This window comes from Hibiscus syriacus, unplaced genomic scaffold, assembly GCF_006381635.1.
Source record: "Hibiscus syriacus cultivar Baekdansim isolate YM2019G1 unplaced genomic scaffold, ASM638163v2 tig00110610_pilon, whole genome shotgun sequence".
Lineage (NCBI taxonomy): Eukaryota > Viridiplantae > Streptophyta > Magnoliopsida > Malvales > Malvaceae > Hibiscus > Hibiscus syriacus.
In genome coordinates this window covers 5,396,288-5,407,866 of record NW_024062800.1, presented here as the reverse complement: position 1 = coordinate 5,407,866, position 11,579 = coordinate 5,396,288, and the positions used below count along the sequence as shown (strand labels likewise).

General features: G+C 32.0%; 1 pseudogene; it reads right to left on the bottom strand.

The window, feature by feature from the left end:
- Window positions 1-4,677: 4,677 nt before the first annotated feature.
- Window positions 4,678-6,622, bottom strand: LOC120135473 (annotated as a pseudogene).
- Window positions 6,623-11,579: the final 4,957 nt, after the last annotated feature.

Here is an 11,579-nt window from a genome sequence, read left to right as displayed (position 1 = left end):
TACAATGTAAAAAAGGTGAAAATAACACAAACAAAAGAGAAGAAATTAGTTAGTACATGAAAGACAATCAATAGAGTTAAAAGATTCTATTTAAAGATAAATATAACATCTACCCAAGCATGCTTTCATTAGATAGCAATCCTACTCGGACATGATTTCTACCCAAAATGATTTGTTTTCAAGAAATTAATCCTAACCGCATGGTATCTAGTTCGCATGCCTTTATTCGAAAAGAATAAATATATTCTATGAACTTAAAGTAAAAGTTAAAGGTTTAGATTCGTTCCTCATTCGTGTAAACCTATTTTGGCACCTATTTATGGACAGAGGTTCGATATGGCTATATCTAGGTTGACTATTCTATGGTTCACTATATGCATGGTTTCGACACTATGAGGAAAGGGTACATGAATTGTCCTTGTTGTTGGTGCCCCATGGGCTGCCAAACCCTCGATCCTTACCCATTACAGGTTTCAAACAGAACGAGTTCAATTCGAGGGGGTTCACTTCATTATACCCATACGAGGAATAAATTCCTATGAAGGTATAAGGCATGTGTACCCTATGGGTTATTTGCTAAAACTCATACGAAGAATAAATTCTTACGAGAGTAAAGCGTTCACCCCAACTTACTTGGGACGAAGCTCGGGTCTAGAGCTCATGTCATATAAATACTCGTGATGTGTGTGAGGAGAAACGTACAAACCTTTGACTTAAAAGGAAAAACGAAAAAATCTCGACAAAAACCTTGACAAAGCTGAAAACATAAATTAAAAAATTAGTACGATAATTCAAAGAAATAAAGAAATTAGAAAATCTTCAATAAATGGATCATAATTTAACTATAGACTCAAACCCATAATTTACACCACAACGACAATATGTAAGCGACTTACATCCTGACTCTCAAAAGTGTTCCCAGTGGAGTCGCCAAGCTGTCATAACAATTTTTTTTAAAAAATAATTAATTTTTAAAAAATAATTATGACTATATTTAAGAAATTGACGATTTTGAAATAATTTGAAATTTTGGAATAGGATTCACAATCGACCTTTAAGTTAGGTAGGTCGAATACCTAAAAATGTCTTTTAAAACAATTTTAAGGAAAAATCATTTTTAAGACAAAAATTGGTTTGTGTTTACCAAAAATCTGATTTAATGGGTCCGAGAGTCGATTACGTGTGGGGAAGGATTAGCTCCCCTACAACACCCAAAATTGGTACTTAGTCGCTTATACAACGTTGTAATGGTGGAACTTAAAATTCGAATCAAAAGTAAAATTATGATCCATTTATTGAATATTAATTAAATTACTTTGAATTGATTAATTAAAGAAAATTCTTTAATTGGATAAGAAATCTCGATATTCGCAATCCTCCATCGGTAAAACTATCTCACCTATTTCTTAGCTGTAAAGAATATTTTATCTTTGAATTATATACATATGAATTTATATCAATATCGAAATTTTACACAAAATAAAATATGACTCATTTTCCCAAAACATTCATCATCAATACCAACATTAAATATAAAATCACGTGAAAGTAAACAAAATTAAAATAACATAAACATTATAAAGAATAATAAAACTATGATTTTAATAAATTCATAAAAGAGACTCGTGCTTTCAAGTTCATATTCTGTTTGAACGTCATATCGGATTACACCACTTCGATCAAGTGGTGCTTTTCACGCCCATTCTACAAATAAAGTTCTTGAAAAATATTCGAGTAATATACAATAGATGAAGAAACATGAGGGAAATAAATGTTAATAAAAAATATAAAAATATATATACAACAAGCATGGATAATATTAATCCAATATAATACATATATATGATATGTAAAATATATTCATACATGAAGGACTAGAACAAGACTAACAGAAACTTGAAGGACCGAAATGATTATAAACAAACCAGCGCCGCAAATCAAAACTATCAAACAACAGAGGCTGGAAACGAAAATAACCCATAAATAATATTAAGGACTAAAATAAACTAAAAAAGAAATATGAAAGGACAAACTATGATTATTCCAAAATGCATTCATACCAAAGAGTGACCAAAACAAAAGATTGATAAACCTTAGGACCAAATTCAAACATCAAAGAAAATTATATAACACATGGGATCAGTGACTAAAACATATCCATTGCAAACACCATAGCCAAAGTCAAACACTAATAGAAATGCGATAGTTAACCAGATAAGGACTAAAATGATCTAACATGATAATGCACAAGTTAAGTATAAATAAATTAAGGTATGATGATCCATGCTTAAATAAAACCATAAAACATTTAAAAATAAATAGGGACAATATTATAACATAAAATAAGATAGGAGCTTAAAGTAAAATAAAGCTAAAATTTGCATTAATAACCAGAACAAAATGTTACAAGCCACGGAGGACCTTTCTTGTAAATAGCCCAAGCGCTGAAAATTACCCTCTGGGTCCTCCCTAAACGGCATCGTTTCACGCATGCCATATAAGGCCGAAAACCAAGCCAAAAGAGCCGACCATTCTCATTTGCTTCTTCACATTGTAGCCTGAAGGAGAGAGAGCTCACACGAGCCTCAATCGGAGGCCATGAGATTCCAGAATCTGGTGAGATGCCACCGCGTCGGTCGTCGTTGACTAGCGATGACCGCCGTCTGCCGGCGGTGTGAAAGAGAGAAAAATACACCGTTCGATGCGCCTCGTTGCCCTAGTCATGAATTCAGGCTTTGTTTTGTCTGGAAAGAGCTCAAATGATGTAGATATACGAAGAAACGCTTCGGTTTCTTCGACTCCAGCGACCATGCGATGGTGGGTGTCGAAAAAAAAGGTAGTCTCTTTTTTGTTTTACTTGCTTTCAGTTCGAATGTTTCCCCTTTTTATTTTCTCTTCGAATCTTGAATATTCAAAGTCCTTTTTTCGTTCTAGTTCCCCTCTCTAGATCCTCTCACCGAAAAAACTCCTCCTTTTTTAATTTGCTTGCTTCTTCATTTATAGATGACTTTAGGCTAGGAATAATGAGATCTCTGCCGTAGGGTATGGGCTCTCCGATTTGGTAGGTAAATCCTGGTTTTTTGGGATTTATTTTATTTTTTAAATGGGTTTTGGATTTGATTGTTTTTTCTGATTGATTTGGGCACTGTTTGGCATGTTCTGATGACGACAACATCTCGAGATGTTGTCGGTGGCAGCTCACGCGGTTGGGAAGGTAACTGGTCAAGCTCACGCACCGGTCTGGAGTTGAAGAGTTGGGTGCGTTCCTCTCACGCGCGATAGATCGGATGGTCCACATCCACTGGCGGAGGTGGTCAACATATTTAAGGTTTAAAACCCTAATTGCTTTGGGCGATCTGGACCGTTGGATTGGTCCAGATCTAACGGTTGAAACTGAAGGCAACATTGGGGCAGAGAAGAAAACCCTAGCCGGGTTTGGGCATGTTGATTGGGTCGGATCTTGGGCTTTGGGTTGGGTCATTGTAATGGGTCGATTTTCTAGTGGGGTTGTATCTTTGGGTTCTATTTTCGGGCCTATAAAATATGTAAATAAATACAATTAATAAAATAATAATAATAATAATAATAATAGTTAATAAAAATAAAATTCGGACAAAAACGAGTGTCTACAAATATCAAATCTAATTGTGTGATTATAGTAATTATTTTTTCATTCGTTACAAATTATTTATATTAAAAATAATTTATATTTAACAATTTTCATAAATTTAGTTACAATTATTTATATTTTCTTATAACTTTAATTTTTTACACAAAATTTAATAACAACAATTATAATTTGAATATATTATTTTTATGAGAGACAAATATTTTATCACAACTATACATTTAAGTTAAATAATAAAATTAATTATGAAATTAATTATAATAATAGTACAATCATTGTAATACTATAGCTGATGTGGTACCTCCGCTTGTCATTTAATAAATTAATACAATGCGTTATTTATAGAAGTATCAAACATGAGACTTTTATAGCAAGAGTACAAAACTTTAACAATTAGTCAAACAAGAGTACAAAACTTTAACCATTAGTCAAACAAGAGTACAAAACTTTAACCATTAGTCAAACAAGAGTACAAAACTTTAACTATTAGTCAAACAATAGTACAAGACTTTAACCATTAGTCAAAAAGGTAATTGACACTAATTTACAAATTTTAATAGTGCAAAAATTTTAGTAGTAATGAAATTTGTGTAACAATGATATATTTATAATAAGAATTCAATTGTGAAAAGGAATTTAACATTACAATTATTAAAATAACAATAATGTAATGAAAATATATCAAAATTATTTTTTTTTAATAACGTTGTATAAAAATTTTACCAAGTTTAATACTTATGATAAAATTACTTATAATCACTATTAATTTATCACCGAAAGCTTTTATTGTTGTAGTGCGATCTTCTCCACCCAACAAGTGAGCTTGAAAACAATCTTCCCTCTTTCCTATACAGGATTCAATCATATTCTTACATTGTATAATGGCTCTGCAACATAACAATTCTGATTAGCTTGCATTGCACTGCACTGGTAGTAAAAGGAACGAATTCTTCACATCAAGTTCCTCGGGTTCAAATTAATATGGAGCTCCAAGCTTCATCTTGAAGAAGAACATCTTATATACTTGAGGGAGGTTAAATCAAAACCTGCTATATTGATGAGTATTAAATAAACTGTTTCGTAGCGTTCCATGTATGCAAAATCTTGCCATAAACATCGTAAAACACAATCTCTGCATCAGGTGGGGTTAACTTGACCGACAAGAAACCTTGACCATCATAGAAGAATTTTAGTCCCTTTCTGTTTACTCTTTTAACATCACCCCTCCATGCCTTAGACCCAGCCCCGCTGGTTAGAAACTGTATGGGACTGCATTAACCAGTAAATGTCCTTTGCTTTAGTCACTTGTAACATCTTCATACAATAAATGCTAGAATTGATAATTGAAATTCCCAATTTTCCCCTACCTTTCTGTGTCACTGATGTGTTCTAGACAGTGGTCATGACCATTCATGTAAAAATCAACACCATTAGCCTGCAATTTTAACAATGAAATACCAGATCGATTTAGTTAGTTTATTTTAGATGCTTCAACTGCTAGAATTTAGTGAACAAAATCGACCTTCTTCAAGATTTTTTAAGCATGTGTGTGTGTGTTAGAAATCACCTTGAGAATGGGGAAGAGATGAGTAGCAAGTTCGGGAGTATCACCATGATGCCCAATACTTCGAATTGCATGGTGTCCAACAACAATTTTCCATTTCGCTCTTGATTCTCTTAATGCACGCTCCACATCCTATGCACCGAAGAATACCGAGTCTAATCAAATTAGGGTCAAATTCTAACAATTAGTGATCAATACCTTCAACAAATTGGTAACGTAATGTTTGGAAGGATGAATTCCGCGCCAATCGTAAGTGTGATCTTCCGGGTCTAGGAAGTAGCTCTTCACGAAAGGTGTGGTGTCCACAAAGATTATCTCAGCATGTTCTGCCCCAAGGTTTTAACTCACCATCTTATTTGATGATTCCCAGATAAAAAAGAGAGAAAAAAGGGAGGTTGCTTACCGGCATCGACGATGAATGATCTAAGACAAAGCCATCTGCTGTCAATTTTTCTAAGAAGATGACTCAATTGAGCCTCTGCATCACCCCTGTAATCGTGGTTCCCCAACACTATGAAATTAAATTGCCAAAAAAAGCAATAACGTTAAACGGTGGCCAGTCAACCAATTCAAAATGTGAAGTAAAAAAGGTAACTTGCCGGAGAACCACCGCTTTTGGAGGCTGTTTGCGGTGTAAATATTGGTGAAAGACTGTTCAAACACTGGATCTTGTGGGCCGCTCAATCCATTGTCGTAAAAGTTATCTCCCGTTGAAACTACGAAATCGATGTCCAGCTTCTCTCCTATCTTTCCCATCTTTAACAAGGTACATGTATATTATAATTACTTTAACATGGGAAAGTTATATAGTTTTGCATAAAATAATCTCGTTGATAAAAGAAAACATGAAAATTTTAAAATTAAATTTAAATAGACACATAATCAGAGTATATATTTATTATCAATAGTTAAAGAAAGATTTAGAATAAATATTATCTCATATTTACTATATATTATTAAAAATTTACATAGGTTTTCATTTGTTGTCTTTTAAACCATGAGCCATAATGTAAATTTATGGAATCAAAGTAAGCACATAAATTGATGTTAGAGGAGGTAAATTTCTAAAAATTAGAGAAGATAAATTTATACTAAGAACTAGAATAGATTATCAATAAAAATAAAAAAATCATATTTAATATTATAATCATTTAAAATTTTAAAAGGTCATAGTCCTCTCCCACTCTACCTCGGTCTATGTCTATCCATGTATGAAACCATGTGTTTACTTGTTAGTGTATGGATGGATGACAAAAAAAATGAACCTGGAAAGCAACTTGGGATTGGTTAAAAGCGCCTCGTCTGCCCCAGTCTCCGATGACCAAAAAGCTAAGGGAACCATCGCCTTTGGCGGGCAGTTCAAATCTCTCAAGCTCTGCTGCTGCCACACATAGCATGCTGATCAATATGATAAACCAGTGATCAGCCATTTTTCTGAGTTTCCAAACGTTGTGGTTTAACTATAATATAGATTTGAACACAGAGCTTTGCGGCTGCCAACTTATAGCAACCATTAATAGATTGTATTCGGCTGTTAGGACTGATTTATATTAGTGTTAGTTTACAGATAAATAAAGGGAGCAGTGCATGGCAGAAGTAGATGGGATATGCGAATCTGCCGGTGGAAAATTATGGGCTTAGGGGATAATACTCTTGGAATATTCCCTTCGTTCACGCCCTTCGCCAATCACGCTCCTACCAACACATTATTGGTCTTTCTATTTCATTTTTTCCTATTATTGATGCCACTGTATTTAGAAAGAAGACTGAATTTAATTAATAAACTAAAAAAATTAATTTTCTTAATTGAAAATGCAACTTAAATGGTGCTTAACTTAATAACATCGTTCAAACATCAAAAGTTATTTTTTTTCGAGAAAAATATATAATTAATTTTATAAAATTTATTTTTTGAAATACATTTTCAATAAAATTAATACCTTTATATGATTCTAATATTAGTTTTTCTTAAAATAATATATATATATATATTATTTTTAAAATAATTAAAACACGATTTGAAAAGAGATAAATGAGTTTTGTGCATATCAGAGTTAAAATATAATTCTAATTAAGATAAATTTTTTTGCATAAATATATTAACCTTTTTATAAGATAAAGGGAGAAATGAGTTTTGTGCATATTAGCTTAGGAAGTTTCATTTTCATAAAACTTACAATTCAAACTTTTGTATAACAAAATAAAACTTAAACTCCAGCCAAGTCATTATCTCAATCAAATTCACATAATATTAATAAAAATGCATTAAACACAAACACTATTTAGATATTTAATTAATATAAAATAAAAATATTTAATAAATTTATACTTCAAAAAAATATTTATCTTGTTAAAAATACGCGACGAGTAGATAAATATGAAGAAAACATATTATTTCAATGGAAATTTTATCTAAATTGGTAGGAATTGACAAAATACATAAAAAAAAAGTGAGAATGACATTCTAGGAATATTGTTAAAAGAATACTACTGGTAGTAATATTATTTTTCCATCTAGTGGAAACGAGGACAAACCAAACATGAGAATGTATTTTCTTGAAAAATAGGGTTAATTACACGAATAATCACTTATGTTTATGTTTTGTCTATTTTTGGTCACTGATTTAAAAAAAATATAAGATATGACCACTTTCGTTTTTATTTAATTAAGATATGGTCACTTTCATTTTTATTTAATTAAGATGTGGTCATCACGGTTTAACTGCCGTTAACAATTAGCATAATATGTGATAGTTGGTATAATCACACATTTGATCCCTATTATTTACATATTCTCTCAATATAGTCATACTTTTAAATAAATTTTAGCATAAAATATATATAAATGAAAATAAAATATTTTTAAATTAAGTTAATAATAAAACATATTTAATAAGTTAATATAAAAATATATTTTTAAGTTAATATATATAAAATATTACGAATTAAGTATTTATTCACTAAGATATAAATATATACACCATGTTGTCTACTTTAGATCAAGCAATGGTCTTGGCTTAATGTTTGGATACATGTTTAGTTTCTTAAGTGACCGATGTTTGAATCTTTTTTGCCCCGATTTGCTTTCCTTTGTTTTCTTTCAACAAGAGGGTGATACATGTCACTCTTTGATTGTTGGAAATAAATATAGTAAATTAAAATAAATTTAGTCCTCCAACCAAATAGTGACACATGACATGATATGTGACATCATTCGATTGGAGGATTAAATTTATTTTAGTTGATTAAAAGTAAGACTAAATTGAGAGAATATGTAAATAACAGAGACCAAATGTGTGATTATATCAAAAAATTAACTAATGTTAACGACAATTAACTCGAGGTGAACACATCTTAATTAAATAAAAACGAAAGTAACCAAATCTTATGTTTTATGAAACCAATGACAAAAAATGGACAAAACACAAACATAAGTGATCATCCGTGTAGTTAACCCAAAAAATGTTATATGTGATATTGATTTTTCATAAATCAAACGACTCTCTTACTTTAGTTAAATTTCTTAACTTTAATTAATTTTTAATACTATTAGTGAATCCAAATAATTTGCTATTATTAAAGTGATTAACTAAGTTAATATTATTTCATCATATTGTGAAAGTCACAAAAAATATTCAATTCACTATATTCAATAATAAATGTACATCTCAATTAAATGTTTAAAGACATTTAAAAAAAGTTTCAAATCATCCGATTAACTAAATCAACTCATTACATTATCAGTTTAGATTTGATAATAACGAGGTCGTATGCTGCTCGCTGCAGGTGGCTGAAGCCGAGATTGTTAAGATAGTGTAGCAGCTACCTAAGCATAAAAAAGAATAGAAAGAGAGAGAAAAGGTGATAAAGAAAGTACACAGAAGATTTTATTAATTCTACTCAGAAAACCAAATCAATGGACTTGGCTATTTATACACGAAAGCGGGTCAGCTAGAAACCTAAGCTGTAACAGACTGCCCTAATAGCTTCATAATAGATTCCTAACAAACTCATGCGAAGGTGGTGAGGATACCAAGTGAACGACCTCACTAGACTAGACTCTTACATTCCCCTTACATTCTGGACCTTCAGCATCCGCTATGCTTCACAACACCTTTTTCTTTGAGCTGAGCGACCAGAAAGCGTTGTCTATGTTTGAGAAGCAAAGGGGAAGACAATGGCTTTGTCATAACATCTGTAACTTGTTCAACAACATGAACCTCATGAACTTGCAATCTACCAACTACAACCATCTCCTGAACAAAATACAAATATATGAAGTTATCACCATAAGCAATCTCGTGACTGTCACATAACAATCTAAGAGACATGCTCATAGTGAGTCAATCCAATATGTTGTTCTCTAACACATAGTCGTGTATTGATTATGACATTTCTTGGTCAGTGACAACGCTTTACCATTTATCAACTACACATTAGCCTCAAATGTATTATTTTCGTCCATGCTTGCCATAATACTTGGCCAAGGACCTTTTAAGAATACTCATATCATTATATGGACTTTATTATTCTACAGTTTATTTATGTACACAGAAAAATGATTGAAAATAATAATGATAATACCTTATTTAATAAACTCGATTAAATAAGTATGACATCACAATCATCTCATGATTGGTCTTTGGGTATATTTTAACAATATCCCACTAGCACTAAGATTAATCACTCATAAATATAATATCGAGTGACTTACTGTGACGATCATGCTTCTGCTGTGTCAGAGGCTTGGTCAGTGGATCAACAATATTATCATCCGTTTGTACTCTGTATATTTCCTCATTTCCTCTATTAATTATCTCTCGAATGAGATGAAAACGTCTAAGTATATGTTAGAATCGTTGGTGGGATATGGGTTCCTTTGCTTGTGCAATGGCTCCATTGTTGTTACAATGAAGTTCCACGACATTTGATATACTGGGAACAATCCCTAGTTCTGATATGAACTTCTTAATCCAAACAAATTCTTTCACTACTTCACTGGCTGCTATATACTAAGGCTCTGTCGTAGAATTAGCTATTGTATCTTGCTTAGAACCTTTCCATCTTACAGCACCTCCATTGAGACAAAATACAAAACCTAATTATGATCGTAAATCATCATTGTCTTTTTAGAAACTAGCATCAGTGTAACCTTTTACACTAAGAAATTACTCACCTCCATATACAAAGAATGTATCCTTAGTCCTTCTTAAGTACTTGAGGATATTTTTAACTGCAACCCAATGACCTTCACCAGGATTTACTTGATACCGACTCGTCATACTTAAAGCATATGATATATCCGGATGAGTACAAACCATGGCATACATAATGGATCCAATGGCTGAAGCATATAGGATTTTATTCATCTGTTCACTTTCTTTTGGAGTTGAAGGACTCATTTCCTTTGAAATTGATATGCCATGTCTTATTGGTAGGAATCCCTTTTTGGATTCTTCCATGCTGAACCTTTTCAACACTTTATCTAAGTATATACTCTGGCTCAAACTTAGAAATCGTTTTGATTTATATTTATAGACTTTAACTCCTAATGTATATGTCATTTCCCGAAATGCGTATGTCATATACCGAAATGAGTATGTCATATACACACAATATCATGAATGAAATAATGCTCCCATTAACCTTTTTGTAATTATGTGGTTTATCTTCATTTTTGATAAAACCAAAATCTTTGATTGCATCATTAAAATGAAGATTCCATCAACGAGAAGATTTCTTTAATCCATAAATGGATCTTTGTAGCTTACATACCTTTTCAACATCTTTTGGATCAACAAAACTTTCTGGTTGTGTCATGTACACATCCTTTTCTAGTTTCCCATTCACAAAATTTGTTTTAACATCCATATGCCAGATTTCATATTAATGGAATGTATCTATTGTAAGCAACACCTGGATGGATTTAAAAATATCAACAGGAGAAAAAAGTGTCATCATATTTTATGCCATGAACTTTTCGAAAACCTTTAGTGATCAATCGCCCTTTATATGTCCATGCTGATTTTCTTTTTAAAAACCCATTTGCACCCTATGGGTTTAACCCTTTAGGTGGTTCAACCAAAGTCCATACTTGATTTTTCTAAAATGGAATCCATCTCAAACCTCATGGCTTCAAGCCATTTATTAGAGTATGGGCTTCTCACTGTTTCGTGATAAGTTCTTGGCTCATCTTGATCCATAAGTAGAACGTTACCATTTGTGGTAAAAAGAAAACCATATCTCTCTAGTAAATGATGTTCTCTTAAGGATCGTCACAATGGTTGTGTTTCTAAAATGGATGATTGTTCCTCAACAACTTGTGGAAAATTTTTCTTGTTCAACCTCTGGTTCAGTGATATGCTATTCTCGAATTTCTCCGAGTTC